At 40.6% G+C, this 16,230-nt stretch overlaps 1 long non-coding RNA gene across 1 annotated transcript; it reads right to left on the bottom strand.

Moving 5' to 3' along the window:
* Positions 1-1,851: 1,851 nt before the first annotated feature.
* Positions 1,852-15,002, bottom strand: LOC110195390 (uncharacterized). Its single transcript, XR_002320885.1, has 3 exons — positions 14,798-15,002; positions 10,505-10,673; positions 1,852-2,133 (listed from the first exon to the last, which is right to left on the bottom strand). It is a non-coding gene; the product is annotated as an uncharacterized LOC110195390 (long non-coding RNA).
* Positions 15,003-16,230: the final 1,228 nt, after the last annotated feature.

Genomic DNA, 16,230 nt, shown 5'->3' with positions numbered 1-16,230 from the left:
TCTCTCTCTGTCTCTCTCTCTCTCTCTCTCTCTCTCTCTCTCTCTCTGTCTCTGTCTCTCTCTCTCTCTCTCTCTCTCTCTCTCTCTCTCTCTCTCTCTCTATGTATCTATCTATCTACATATAATTTTTTTCCCCTTCCACTACCCTAATACTGACAAAGGACTCATGAGTTACAAATATCATCTTTCCATGCAGGAATGTAAACAGTTCAACCTTAATAAGTCTCTTACGATTTCTCTTTCCTGTTTACCTCTTCCACATTTCATTTGAGTAGCATTTGCTAATTTTCAAGGTGTAAATGATCACACTGAAATTTAACAATTGGCTCTTGAGAGTTGGTTTGAGCTGGCTCCAGCACACCCCTTATTCATGGTCATGTTAAATGGTTACCTAGTAGAGTGCAACCAGCCAGGAACCTGGGGTGTGGTGGAAAGAGTGCTGAATTTGGAATCAGAGGAGTTGGGTTGAATTTGAGCTTTGCTGCTTGTGCTACCTTGGGCAAAATTACTTCCTTTCTCTGGGCTTCGGTTTTCTCATCTGTAAACTGAAGAGATGATCTTCAAGGTACCTCTATCTATAAGTCCTATGATCCTAAAAATTGTCTTCCAAATAAGTTTTATGTGTACCTTTTGTTTTTACAAATAGTGATTTCTGGATTATATCCTCCACTTCCTGCCACCAGGATCATAAACGAAAGCAACATTTATCATATCTGAAAATGTATACAGTATTCCATACCCATTGTCCCCTACTACGCCAACAAAAAGAAGAAAACCTATTTCCTCATCTCTTATCTGGGGGGGCAAAACTGGTCATTATAATTACATCATATTCAGTTTTGCAAAAATAGACTTTCAACTTGGTCAATATAAGAAACTGTGAGTTGTGCAACTAACTCACTTCTTATTCCTATTGATTTAAAAATGGGGAAAATACAGATTTTTCTACTTCTTCAAGTCCACAATGATTTTTAGATTTAGAATGACTTGAATGACACACTCTCCCTACCTCTGCAGAAGAACTGACTTCTGTTAAAGAATACATGATCACTTCGTTAATAATACATCCTATTTGTATACTTTGACGATTATTTCCAATTTGTCTTGAATATCTTTTTTTGTACAGTTACTTGGATGTTGTATTCAAAGTTATGCTGACGCAGTGACTCATTGTTCCCAGGTCTGCTGGTCAGTCAATGTAGGGGGAGGTTTCACTCAGTCTGCAGCTTTGTATTACCTTCTATTTGTCATGTAGCACATTGCTCCCTGCCGGTTTGTAACTGGTAAATTGTCAAGTCCTTGCTACCTTGAGGAGGAACTGAGCTGCAGTGGCCGATCCCCTTTTATTGATGTGGATCTTTCTGAATTGTCTTTATTTCATTACAAAAGTTATCAAGAAAAGCTGGCTCCATTTTGAAGCCATTGCTGATCTACAGTTATCAGCCCATCAGTGAGTTGCTGCCTTGATGTACTTTAATAAACTCCTTTTAATTCTCTTTGTCCTGTGTTTCCCCTTGCTAATCAGAATAAATTTTCCTTTAACAGTTGTCTGCCCTCATTACGTTGTGAACTTCTTGAGAGAAGGGACAATCTTTTGCCTTTCTTTGTATCTTTAGCAATTTTCACAGTACTTGGCACAGGGTAGGCCAAAAGAAAATAAATATTATTAAATAAATATTTAAATAGATAAAAAGGCCAAAATGTTCATTGATATTGATGTAGTATTTTTATAAGTCAGTAAATTAATCAGCAAATATTTCTTAAATATCTACTGTGTGTCAGGCATTAAATGTGATAAAAACCTACAAGTGGCAATCCTTCATTATTGTCTTTATTTGATAGATGGGGAAAATGAGGAAAAACGAGACAAGGTGGCCAAGTGTCTTGTCTCCAGGCATATACGGGTAGGAAGTGGCGGAATTCTTCTGATTCTCAGTCCATTGTTTATTCCATCATTCCAAACTGCCTCTCAGATAAACGCCAGCATTAGTGTGACTTGCAACAGTTCCCTGGTATGACTTTTTAGATACTCTATCAGAAAGCTTATTTCCCGAACGGTAACGTCCTTAGCCTGGGAATTTATTTCAATTATGTAGGAATCATTGCTGGATCCTAATTCTTCACAGGCAGCAGCTAAGGAAGGATTAAGTTGATACTAAGTATTAAGAACATTGTCAGGAAAATGAGCAGGATATGGTGCCTGGCCTGTTGTGACCTATTTGTAAAGCTGCTTCTAAAAAGATTACGTAACTACATTGTCTCAAAGACTGTAAATTAGAAGTTATAATCCTGCTTCCATGCTGGTTGCCTTGAACCTCAGCATGTCTTAAAATTACTTTTATATAATTCATTCATTAATCAAAAAGCATTTGTCTCCTACCATGGATAGAGTATGTGAAATGTTCGAGCACCCGGGTAAAAGAAAATAGTTGATCAGTCAGTCAGTCAATTAGCATTTAAGTGCCTACTATGTGCCAGGCATATTGCCTTCACCTATAGAATGTAAGTTTCTTAAGAGTAGAACTGCTTCACTTCTGTCTTTGTATCTCCAGCACCTAGCCTAGTGCCTGGTATGCTGTTGTTATTGTTGAGTCATTTCAGTCGTGTCTGACTCTGTGTGATCCCATTTGGAGTTTTCCTTGGTAAAGATACTAGAATCGTTTGCCATTTCCTTCTCCAGCTCATTTTACAAATAAGGAAACTGAGGCAAACAGGGTTAAGTGACTTGCTTAGTGTCATACAGCTAGTAAGTGTCTGAGGCTGGATTTGAACTCAGATCTTCCTGACTCTAGGCTCAGTACTCTATCCACTGTATCACCTAGCCACCCCTGCCTGGTACGTAGTAGGTGCTTAATAAATATTTGTTAATTGATTTACTAAAAGCCTACTCTTTCTCTCCCCCCCCCCAATTTCCCTAGTTCCTGTCCATGTGACCTTTTCCTGCTTTCCTATCCTAGACATGTTGGGAGCATCATTGACTCCTCCTTATCCTTCACTCCCTATACCAAATCAATGCCACATCTTGCTAACTCTGCCTGCTGCCCATGGCTGCTACACAGGAAGAGCTCAAGTGAATGAATAGAATTAAAATCCAGCATGAAGCTGGCGTCCAATGAGCCAGTATCTTGGGCAGAGTCTAGGAGACCACGTTGTTGAGGCTAATCCAATCCAATCTAACACACAGTATGAAGCAGCTACTTGGCAAAGAGGAGGTGCTAAGTACCCTGGAAGTCAGAGAAGCCTGGGTTCTAGGCTGGCTTCTGACACAGCTTGGCTATGTGATTCTGGGTAAATCCCTTAGCCTCTCAGTGCCCCAGGCAACTCTCCTACTGCAGAACAGTTGCTAAGAGTTTCCTCACTGGGAGATTTCCCGTAACTATGAAATTAGAAGCTGGGGGGGGTTGCGGGTGGGGTGGGGAATGTCCAAGACATGGTGCTAGGGATACAAAGATAAAATGGAAAGCAGTGACTATCGTTAAGGATGGTGCTGGACAGATACCACCACATGTGGTAAACATGATACTTTGAGGAGAGAGAAAGCACGAAAAACTAAGAACATTAAGAAAGGCTTCCTGAAGGAGGAAGATATATGAACTGAGCCTAGAAAGAAGCTTTAAGTCACAAGAAATGAAGGTGGATTAAAACATGCATTCCAGAAATGGAGAAGTGTCTGTGTAAAGAGAACAACTGGCAGGATGTGCAGTGGTTAGAGCAGTGGAGCTGGAGTCAGGAAGATCTGAGTTCAGATATGACCTCCTATACTTACTAGAAGTGTGGCTGTGGGCAAGTCACCTAACTGCTGTCTGCCTCAGTTTCTTCAACTGTAAAATGCAGATAGTAACAGCACCTATCTCCCAGTGTTGTTGTGAGGATAAAAAATAAGATATTTGTGTGGCACTTAGCCTGGTGCCTAGTATATAATTGGCACTATGAACATGTTAGCTGTTGCTATTGTTAACAGCCAATAGTAGGTCAGTTAGGCTGGAATATAAAACATTTGAAGGGGAGTAATAAGCAGTAAGTCTACAAAGGTAGACTGGAGCCAGACTGAGAAGAACTTTAAATGATAGAATGAAGAGTTTGTATCTTATCTTAGAGGGATTAGGGAGTCCCTGCAAGTTCAGATGAGGAAACTGAGGCTGAGGAAAGGTTAATGACTTGCCCAGGGTCACACAGCTAGTAAGTATCTGAGGCAAGATTTGAAGAGAGCGATGGGGCCCAAGTTGTGATTTCAGATTATTTTGGCAGCTCTGTGGAAGATACATTTCAATTCCTTATTCCCCAAGTAACTAGCTCATAGATAGCTCTTCATATGCAGTATTGACTTCTGGACTATTTATGGGGCTGTGTATATATGTATATAGACATAAAGATAGATCTAGATCTATGTATCCATCTATCTGTCTGTCTGTCTGTCTGTCTGTCTGTCTGTCTCTCTCTCTCTCTCTCTCTCTCTCTCTCTCTCTCTCTCTCTCTCTCCCTATCTACTATCTATCTACTCATTCTTCCTGACATTGAATGACTCTTGGGTTATACTTCTTTACTCTCTGGTTGACATTTCATTATGATGATTAGGGCTCTATTTGACTAGGATTCCTGGATCAAAGTTTGGGTTGTTGGCAATGACTCTTAAACATCAGTTCTGACAGATTAATGAGGAGGTGGTGGGTGGGGGTGGGGTGGGAGGAGATCTTAGGAAGACCAGGACCATTGGATACAAGGACCCCTGGAAGGAAATTTCCTGGGAAAGGAGGCAGAGACTTCAAGACAAAATTAATCTGAATTTGAGAGGTCATCATTAGGGCTGGGGGTGCTCATAATGGGATGTAGAAATAATAATTATAATGATAACAACAATAATAATATTTACATAATGCTTTAAATTTTGAAAGTACTTTACCTATGCTATCTCATTTGATCCTTACAACAACCCTATGAGACAGGTACTATTATGTCTATTTTACAGATGAGAAGACTGAGTCTGAGAAAGACTTAGTTACTTTCCCAGAGTCATATAATTAGTAAGTATCTAAGGCAAGATATGAACTCGTCTCTCTGACTTTAAACACTATGCCATCTAGCTGTCTTATTGGAAGGCCTTTGGACCCTACTTTGTCAAATAACGCCAACTTTAATCTTCATAGCCCCACAGAGAGCTCTGTTGCATGGACAAGGGGCAGTGGCAGAGAGTCCAGCCCAGCATACCCTCTTGGAGTAGCTGAACATCTCCGGGGAGAAGTGGGGATGGGGAATTGATAGGTATAGTGGTTTAAGAAGGTTAGTTATGCTTCTTATTCATCCTAAAATGTGACAAAAATGTCCTAATGTGTCCCTTTCAGGTGTAGCAGCTCAAGGACAAGTAATAGAGTTGGTCACACTAAGAATATAAGAGAGATCTGGCAGAGGTGAAAGTACCTTCCCCTTCCCCTTGCTCGCCATGTTAGAAATGCCCTGGATCAAAAGCCTAGTCACTCCAACCTAGTGCCAGCTTTGAGCTCTGCCACTAGCCTCAATTCCTCTTATATCTGTCTCTTCCCTTCTGGTCCTGCTGCTTTCATCTTAGGTGTGGTAGGAAATCATCATTTCGGCTTTCTTGTTTAGAAGTATAGTGAAAAATGAAAAATCTCTCCTCTAGCTCCAATTTCTGTGTCCCCCCCCCTTCCATGGTCAGAGAGGCCCCTTTCAGAGTACTGAGTTCATTTCTGGCCTTACTTAAGGAATAACATGGATAAATAAGCCAATTAACTTCTGTGGAAGGCAACCAGGAGAGTGAGGGCCTGTAAGTCCATATCAGATGAGGATTAGTTAAAGCAAATGGGGATTTTTAGCTTAAAGAAGACTCAGACAGGACAAAATAGCTGTGTCTACATATTTTAAGGGTTGTCATATGGAAAGTGGAATCTAAGGAACGAGGTTCCTCTAATTCTAACTACTTGTATGACTCTAGGCAGGTCACTTAACCTCCCAAGGCCTCAGTTTCCTTATTTATGAAATGAGAAGGGTGGAACAACGTTTGAGGTCCCTTCCATTTCCATATCTATGATCCTACAGTTTATTCTGTCCCAGAGAGTGGAACAAGGAACAATGAGTAGAAATTGAAAAAAGACAAATAGAAGCCTAGCTTTGGGGAAATTTATCAACTAGGGCTATCCCAAAATGGAATCAACTGCTGGGAGAGGTGATGGGTTCATCCTCATTGGAGGTCTTTAAGCAGAGAACTGGCAACCATTTGTCATTCAGTAATGTTGTAGGAAGGACTCCTCTTCAGGTAGGGCTTGGATGGCTGCTGAGGTCTGTTCTGACTAAAATTTTGTGGTGCTGTGTTTCATAAAAACGGAGGTCTGATACCTTTCTCTCTCAAGGGTGAAACTGGCATGGTAAAGAGGAAACAGAGTAAAAGTGCTTATTATTGTATCTCTAGGCACAGTGCCATGGGGTTTTCTTAGCAAAGATACTGGAGTGGTTTGCCATTTCCTTCTCTGTGGATTAAGTCAAACAGAGGTTAAGTGACTTGCCTAGAGTCACACAGCTAGTAAGTGTCTGAGGCCAGATCTGAACTCAGGTCTTCTTGACTCCAGGCCCAGAACTTTAATAATTGAACCATCTAGCTGCCTGACATACAGTAGGCACTACATAAATGCTTAGCTAGGCAATCAATAAATGCTTATTCCCTTCCCTCTTCCCCCTTCTTAATGGAACCACCACCAGCCTTTAGTTTTTCCTTTCTCCCATCCTTCCTCTACTTAGCTACCAAAATAATCTTCCCAGTTACATTTTTTTTTTTTGGTCAGGCAATTGGGGTTAAGTGACTTGCCTAGAGTCACACAGCTAGTAAGTATTATGTATCTGAGGGCAAATTTGAATTCAGGTCCTCCAGGGCCGGTGCTCTATCCACTGTGCCACCTACCTGCCCCTAAAGTAATCTTCCTAAAGCATAAACCTGATCATGCTACTCCTTTCATCAAAATCCCCAGTGGCTTCCTATTACCTGCAGGATAAAATGCAAATGCCTTACCTTGGCATTTAAACCTTTTTTTTTACTTAAATTTCCAGACACATTCCTCCATGCCATTTCTACATTCTAGTCAAACTGGCTTGCTGGCTTTTCCCTGAACTTTTCTTTTAATCTCCAACCTCCATGTCTTTGCACAAGCTGTTACCCATAACTGGAATGCACTCCCTCCTCACCTTTTCCTCTTAAAATTCCTAGCACCCCTCAAGGCACAGCTTAGGAGCCATTCCTATAAGAACTCTCAGCACTCTCACTCTTCTTAAATATTCAAGTATGGATAAAACTACTTCAAAGTTCTTTAAAGTACTTGGGGCTTTAAAAGCCTCTTTTTGGAGTGAAGTTTATGTTATCATCCTGTTCAAATACCATAATAATTTCCAAAGGGAAATGATATTACAGATTTTTGCAGGAGGATTTTAATTACTACTTACCTGTTTAGTGTGACAACTCTCCAGTAGGATGTTAGCTCCTGGAGGGCAAGGATTGCTTTTGATTTTTGTGTTTGTACCCTCAACTCCTGTCCTCACACATAATAGGTACTTCCTAAATGCTTCCTTTAAGTGCCAGCTAAAATCCCATTTTTTTTTTTACTGGAAGCCTTCCCCAACTTCTCTTAATTCCACAGCCTTCCCTTTGTTAGTTATTTCCTTTTTTTTCCTGTATCAGGTATAGTTTATAGAGCACTGGACTTGGAATCATGAAGACTCATCTTCCTGGGTTCGAATCCAGACTCAGACACTTACTAAATGTGTGACCTTGGGCAAGTCATTGAACCCTGTTTGCTTCATTTTCCTCACCGAGAAAAGAAGCTGAAGAAGGAAATGGCAAACTGCTCTAGTATCTTTGCCAAGAAAGCTCCAAATGGAGTCTTGAAGAATCTGAAATGTTGTTTCCCTCATTAGATTATAAGTTCCTTGAGAGCAGGAACTTTTTTTTTTGCCTCTTTTTGTATCCTTAGCACTTAGCACAGTGCCTGGCATATACTAGCTACTTAATAAATGTTCATTTTTTCACTCTCATCCTCCATTTCCACTTAATTTCTAAGTCATATTGATTCTATTTTCCAGTATCTCTTATATGCCACCACCACCCCTTTATTCCCCCTTCCTATCTTTCTTGAATTCAAGCTTCAATTAAAATCTCAGCCTTCACAAGAAGCCATTCCTAGCTCCCTTGTCATGTTAGAGTTTTCCTTCTAAGAGAGACTTGTCTTGTTGACGTCTGTCCTGGAGCAGGGTACGGACCAAGAGCAGTTTTCTGTTTTGTTTGGGTTAAGCTCTCATCTTTGCCAAGTTTCATTTTCCTGGATGATTACATTATAGAGCCCACAACTTTCTCCTGGTAGTTTCAGATCTTTGCTGTCTGTGGAACTGGCCACAGACTCTAATTTTTCTTCATATGTTTGTCCAATAATAATAATAATAATAATAATAATAATAATAATAATAATAATAATAATAATATTTAGCATTTACATAGCACTTTAAGGTTTGCAAGGCTTTTACAAAATATTATCTCTTATGAGAACCTTCTGAGGGAGGTGCTATCATTATTCCTATTTAACAGATGAGGCCACTGAGGCAGATAGAGATTGTGACTTATCTAAGGTTAAACACAACTAGCAAATTTGTGAGGTTATGTTTGAACTCAGGGCTTCCTGACTCTGAGTCCGGCACTCTATCCATTTTGCCGGCTCGCTGTTTCTAAGCTATAGGGGGGCAAAAATGTAAATTCGTCAGGAAGAACAGCTCTGAGTATCCCATGGCTTTCCAAGATAAATGATTAACTACACTCTAATTACGACTCTGGGTAATATAACTGACACAGAGTGAAAGTAGCACAGATGTTGAGTGTGTTTAAACCCCTCTTGCTTTTATAGGTCTGAGATTTTTCTAAAGGTAAGGGCAAAAACTATCCTGCAAGACAGATGCATCATGTAAGGGAAAGAGTACTGGGTTTGTAGACTTGATGTGGTTAGAGGCTTGGATTTGCCACATGCAGGGATGTGCTGGTAAATATTTAATAACCATCTGCAAAAAAGTGTGTTTGACATAATTTTACATTTAATGTGAATTATTAACATTTTCTCTATCACTTTCTTAAATCTAGACAATCAACAAAACAATAAATCGAGCCCTGATACGTAGAGTTTTCTGCTTTCTAAGGTGTAAATGGTCACACTGAAAATGTAGCAATCAACTCTCACAAGCCAGTAAGAGCTGGCTTCAGCACATCCCTAGCCACTGGAGTTCTGTGTGACCAGGTTGGCCTATTCTGTGCTTTATCTTCATCTATAAAAGCAGGGGGTTGGGCCAGAATAGGGCTTCTTAATTTTTTTTTTGTGCCTCGGTCCCTGGTGAAGCCTATGGAACTTTTTGTAGAAGCATGTTTTTAAATGCACAAAATAAAATGCAAAGGAGGATAAAGGAGACATATCGTATTAAAATAAACGTTTTTTTCCCCATTCAAGTTCATGAACTCCATGAAATCTATCTACTGATTTCTTGGTGGCTTATAGATCCTAGGTTAAGAAACCCTTGGCCAGGTGATCTCTAAGTATCCCCCACCTGCCTCTACCTTTTTTTTTTCTTTGTCATTCTGTGATTAGGTAATACAGTGGATTGAGCACTGGACTTGGAGTCACGAAGATCTGAGTTTGAATACTGTTCCAGTTACTTATTAGCCATGTGGCTCTGGAAAAGTCACTTAACTTCTCTCAGCCTCCCTTTACTCATCTGTAAAACAGGTATAATAATAGCATTTACTTCGTATGATCATTGCATGGGTCAAGTGAGATTATATATGTGAAGTGACTGTCAAATCTTAGAATTCCATATAAATGTTAACATTTAATATTATTGCTAATAAGACTCTAGGCAACCTGTCCTCATAGGTGGGTAGCTTAGAGGAAGAAAATGTTTGAGTATTAGGACAGAACAGCACAATGGAAAAAGATCTAACTTGGAAAGTCAGAAGATTGGGGTTCAAATCCTACTTCTGATGACTACTACCTGTGGGCAATTTGACAAATCCCTTAACCTTCTAGGGTCTTAATTTCCTCATCTGCAAGATAAGAAGAATAACTTCTGTGGCACAGTGGATAGAGCGCTGGAAGACCTAAGTTCAAATCTGGTCTGAGACATTTATGAATTCTATGGCCCTGGGCAGGTAGTCACTTCACTTATGTTTCCCTCAGTAGTAAGTAGGTGCTACATAAATGTTATTATTATTATCATCATCATCATCTGAGGTCTCTCTGGGCTCTAGATCCTATGACTCATTGTTTAACTTAAGTGATTTCGGAACAACATTCAATGTTTATGAATCACTCAGATTTGCAAAAATACTGAAGCAGAAGTCTTCACTGAGAGGGTAAAATGTCCTTGGCACAGTATGAGTCAGGGAATGACAGAAGACGAGGGTCAGTCTTGAAGGAAGTCCGTCATGCTTTAGTGATCATTTGAGAGAATGAATGCACAGGATATCGCCTACCTGGCAGCCACAGTGACAGCAGCAGCAGCAACAAGTGGAGACAATTATATTGCCAAGACCCTGTAAAAATCGAATTCCAGAGCCTTGGGGGTCAGGAAAAGGACAGGAAGCCTGGAGGGTGGCATATAGAGCATCTGAGGCAAAGTCAAGTTGAGATTGGAGTTCTGCCCTAGAGGAAATGACACAATTTTCCATGAACTCCTTTCTCGTGCCATACTAATGCTTTGTTACATGTTATCTGACGCAAACACAGGGAAGATACCCAGAGTTACAACTAGAAATTCTGCTGGTGTTCTCTCCCAAGATACTTTGTATTTAACTGCCTTAGATTTATTTGCATTTATTTTCTTTGTGTTATGCATATACACATGTAGTGCTATCTCTCTGTCTATCTCTATCTCACTATACATTTGGGGTCTCCTTTGTTAAAATGTAAACTCTTTGAGAACAATGATGGTTTCATTTTTTTGTGTTTACATCCCCAGAGCCTAGCACGGTGCTTGACTCTTAGTAGGCTTTTAATAAATACTTGTTGGTTGACTAGGAGAGGGTCTTGATAGATATTGGGCCTAGGTGTCTTGGGGTGGCTGCTCAAGGTAGGGAGAGGGATCATATCAGCTGGGTGAGTGGAACTTCGCCTAGGGGTGTGGAGTGGGAAGCAAACTTTTTCTGATGGTAGAGACTTTTCCTAATGCTTCTTTTTGTATCCCAAGTACTTAGCGCTGTGCTTGGCACACAGTAGGCGCTCACTAAATGTTCATTGATAGATTGCTTGATTGCTCTTGGAAGTACATCTTCCAGGATGCCAGTGCCTGGGACAAAGACTCCAACATCTTACGCTCATTTGGAGATGCCTGTTACTCTTGAATTTGCATTATGAACTGTTAACAATGCCAAACAATAGAACTAGATGGCAAGACCATATGATCTGGCTTTGAATCTTCCAGGTCCCCAATCACATTTCTGTGACTTTGATAAAGTGAGCTTTTAATGACTATTACAGCCTCCAAAACTCTTGAAATGGACATGTTAATGATTCTAAATTGTAAGTACAAAACCCTGAAGGTCAAGTGTCACAGGACTGACCTAGCAACGGCAGCTTGATGGAAGGAAGCATGTAAAATGGAAATAACACCAGATAGTCAGAAGACTTGCATCCGGGGACAGAGTCTGCCGCTAACTAACTTGCTATGTGGCATTGAAAGAGTTATAACCTCTCTGGGCCTCAGTATCCTCGTCAAAATGAGGGGATTGGACTACATAGTCTCCTTTGACTGTGTGCTCTCCATAGCCCCTGGGAAATCCTCTGACCCATTAGGCAGCTAGGCAATGCAGTGGATGTAGCCTTGGAGTCAGGATGACTGAGTTCAAATCTTACCTCAGACATTTACTAACTGCATGACCCTGGGCAAGTCACTTTACTTTCTACTCTACTATCCACTGACGGGATTAGGGATACCTTATTGGTAAGCCTCTGCCCTTCAAGGGAGGGCTACTGTTTTCTTTGGTCAGCTATTTCAGCCAGTGATTGTGAAGCTGTTCCCTTCATCAGGCTGCTCACAGAAGGTACTCTTTTTTGAGCTACCTTGTCCTCAACCATCTTCTATGACAGGATGTGGGTTCTTTATGCTCCCCTTTCTGGAAGTAGTCCCTTATGGTTCTACATTTATTTCACCTATCATCAGAAACATTTTTAATTACTACTACTATTTTTATTATATGCATTTTTGTACTTCCAACTAAATTATAGTGAATTATTTTCTGGATATTTTCTATAGGCTTTTTGTGAGAAATTTATTTAAAATTTTTACATCAGTATTCATTAGTGAACTTGGTCTGTAGTCCTCTTTCCTTCTTTTGGGTAGCAGCACAATATTGGTCTTATAAAAGTAGTTTTCTAAGTGCTTTCTGCTCTGTCGTGAAGAATAAAATTTGTAGTATTTCTAAGGGACTGGGAAGGTAATGTTGCCCTTTGCAGAGGGTGTTTAGGGGGAAAGGTAATAATAATATTGTATCCCTCTCCCCTAGATTGAGGCAAATATTACTAGGGCTCAATTTTATCAAATGGCGAAGGAATGAAAGTGTGACAAGGAGGTTGTCTTATAATTCTTCAGCATGCTCCTCTGTTGTTCTATGCAAATGACGGGACTGGGCTGGTTGTTGTCTTTGTTGGTCCTTTGTTTTTGAAGTAGACCAATGACATCACGATATAAGTGATGTCTTGACTTGTGCCTGAATCGGATTTTAGTGAGGCAGAGTTGCACAAAATCGTCAGCCTCACTCTCTCTTCCAGAATCTTCGCAGTCTTAATGGCAAGAGGAAAATCAGGACAATTGGTGACAGCCCAGGATGTGGTGGATGATCTTGGTGTCTTCAACATCTGACCAGACTCTAAGGGCTCCATAGCACCTGCTTCAGCTGCCTTCATGGCCATTGGAACAAATGGTTCTCACCCACCCATTCTGCCAGAAGAAATCTTCACATGCTCAGGGTAGACATCCCCCTCTATCACTGACTGGTTTAAACCCTGTTGGTTACCCTCAATGTGGTTTAATCTGTCTGCTGAGATGGATTTATCCAATCGTATCCACTGAGCATGCTATAGCTTCTTGAAGCCATGGTTGAGAGTTGGGTGACAGATGGACACCAAATGTGGGTGAGGAGTCTCACCAGAGTTGCTGGTCCTCCCTGTATACCCCATCTACCCCACTGGGCTGGATAGAGAAGACTGAAAAGCCTAGTGACCTTTGTCCCACTTCTCTGCCCCTTCCTCCCAGCAACAATTCATAAAGCAGTAGAGAATACCTTGAAGGTTCTGTGATTTCATTGGTGTGTTCTGCCCCCACACTGCCCCCACCAGTGATATACATCACAAAGCCTCTTCTTTCCGGTTTCCCAGCCTATCAAGACCCATATCAGCACTGGCTGTCCATGGTGTAGGTCCAGAGATCTTCTCTCCTTCCCCAGTCCTATTCCCATTGCCCTATTGCCCAGTCCCCACCAGATGCTAGACAGCCCACTCTTAGATGGATCCTGACGTTTCCATTTCTCCCTCATTCCCACCACTGCCAGAGGTATCCCAGAGCTCCACTCCACTTTGAACTTTCAGCCCCACATACTTTTAGTCTGGAATTATCTGCCTCGCCTGTGCTTCCCAGTGTCTTTGAGGTTTGCCACTTGCCCTACTCCTTTTTTCTGCCAAAAATCACCTTCTGGGCCATGAAATAGAACCTTCCTTTATGTGGTAACTTATCTGATTAGAATGTGGGCTCCATGAGAACAGTGACTTAGAAAAGGACATACTCAAAGCTTTTATAGGCCATCTCCTAGTTCATGCACAGAAGGTGTTGGAAAGGAGGGGAGAGAAGGAGTTAAAGGTTTCAGGAACAATTGGTCTTCTGCCTCTGAGGAGACAGATAGCAGATAACATGAACTGATCACACATTTTCTTTTTAAGTTTTACCTATATCTTTTGTTATTATTTTTTGTTACCTACATTCAAGGACATGATGGAGCTTGTACAGCTTCTGAGAGCTGATTATTCAGTTTTCTGTGTGAGCATTTACCCTTTGGAAATTGCCAAATGCTACAAATCAAGACCTGATTTATTTATTTATTTTCTATTGATTATCTAGACTTCAGAAAGTCATGGAGAAAATGTTAATAATAATACTGGTTGAACTTAAAAGTGTGTTGAGCATATATATATATATATATATATGTATGTATATATACTTATATATATATAAATATATATATATTTCTGGTGACCTGGTTGTTAAACAGTTATCAGCACATCCCTGCACATTTTCCAATATACTTCCCCAGAGAGCCATTCTTTATAACACAGAATAAAAAGGATGGGAAAACATTCAACAAAATTAACCAATACATTAGAAAAAACTATCTGTCATTACATGTAGTGTTTCCCTACCTCTGAACCCTAGGCAAGGAAGTTTCTTCTCATATTTCTTCTTTAGGACCAAACCTGGTCATAAAAATATGGCATCATTCATTTCAAATACCTAACACATGGTAGGAGCTTAATAAATGCTTGTTTTCTTCCTTCCTTCCTTTGTTATTACAGTTCTTTCCATTAATGTTATTGTAGTTAATTGTTTATTGTTTCCTTGGTTCTCCTTACTTCATTTAAATTCAGTTCATATAAATTTTTTCATGACTCTCTGTATTAATCATATTATTTTACAGCTCAGTAATATTCCATTATATTTATGCACCACAATTTGTTTAGCCATTTCCCATAAACTTTTACGCAGGGCAGTTTGCCCTCACCTGTTATTGAAGCCTAATGTTTCCGTCCATCTTAATTCTGTTTCTTCCAGCATTTTGCTGTTCTACCTGAGCTTCCAATGTCTCTCTCATTTCAGTGTCTGTAAGAAGCCACACAGATAAATCGCTTTTTCTTTTGACTCCTCCCTGAGCTCATAAAAATGGAAGAGTGACTCCATTCCAGTCTCCCATGATTCAGTTCTGCTCAAGTGTGTCAAGGCTTAGTGTGAGTCACACAAACAGCCCAGGGTTGCTAAGCAATCTAATACATATTTCATTAGGTGAAGCAGTAGAATCTTTTGCGGGCTGTCAGGGGCTGTAATGTAGGGGGAATTCCACCCTGACAAACCTCTGCCAACATTGTAGTGAAACTTGAAGGGATTTATGCATGTTTTGGTCTCAAAGCCCAAGGACCATGTTTTATGGAACTAGAGCTGGATGGAGTCCAGAAGCCATGGACTCTGCACCCTCATTTCATGGTTAGTCAATAAACATTTGTTAAATATCTACAATGTGCCAGGCAGTGTGCAAAGCACTAGGGATACAAAAAAAGGTAAAAACACAAGGAGCTCACATCCTCATGGGGGGAGACAACATGAACATAACTGGACAGAAAGTAGACATGCGCAGAATTGAAAAAGATAATCTGAAAAGAGAAAAAACTGGTAACTGGGAGGACCAGGAAAGGCCTCTTGCAAAAATAGGATTTGATATGAGCCTTGAAGAAAGCCAGGCAGAAGCGCAGCTAGGTGGTGCAGTGGTTAGAGGACTGGACCTGAAGTCAGAAGGACCTGAGTTCAAATCTGGCCTCAGACACATAACACTTAGTAGCTGTGTGACCCTAGGCAAGTCACTTAACCCCAATTGCTTCACCAAAAAAAAAAAGAAAAAAGAAAGCCAGGCAGAGGTGAGGGGAGAGCATGGATTGTTCTATCTGAGGAACTCCAAGCCAGCTGAACTATAGAATGCATGGAGGGCAGTAAGATGTGAGAAGGGTGGAAAGGCAGGAAGGGGTGGCCAGGTAATGATGAACTTTGAATGCCAAACAGCAAACTTTATATCTGGTCTTAGAGGTAATATGGAACCACTGAGGTTCACTGAACGGTGGGATTCACTAATAGGAGGTGACATAGTTAGACCTTGCTTTAGAAAACCCATTGGAGTAGTGGGATGGATTGAAGCAGGGAGAGATTTGAGGCAAGGAGATTCATTAGGAAGCTACTGCAGTAATCTGAGTGTGAGATGATAAGGTGAACTAGGATTGTGACTGGAGTGTGTGAGTGGAGAGGAGACATTGATGAGAGATATTGTGAAGGTAGAAACAATAAGACTTGGCAACAGATTGGTTATAGGAGATGAGTGTGAATAAGGAGATGAGAATAAAACCAGGACTGTAAGCCTGAATGACTGGTAGGATAATGGTACCCTAGAGAATA

Source organism: Phascolarctos cinereus, unplaced genomic scaffold, assembly GCF_003287225.1.
Source record: "Phascolarctos cinereus isolate Bilbo 61053 unplaced genomic scaffold, phaCin_HiC Scaffold_4;HRSCAF=312, whole genome shotgun sequence".
In the NCBI taxonomy this organism is placed as follows: Eukaryota; Metazoa; Chordata; class Mammalia; order Diprotodontia; family Phascolarctidae; genus Phascolarctos; species Phascolarctos cinereus.
The sequence above is the reverse complement of the archived record's forward strand: the minus strand, read 5'-3'. Positions and strand labels throughout refer to the sequence as shown.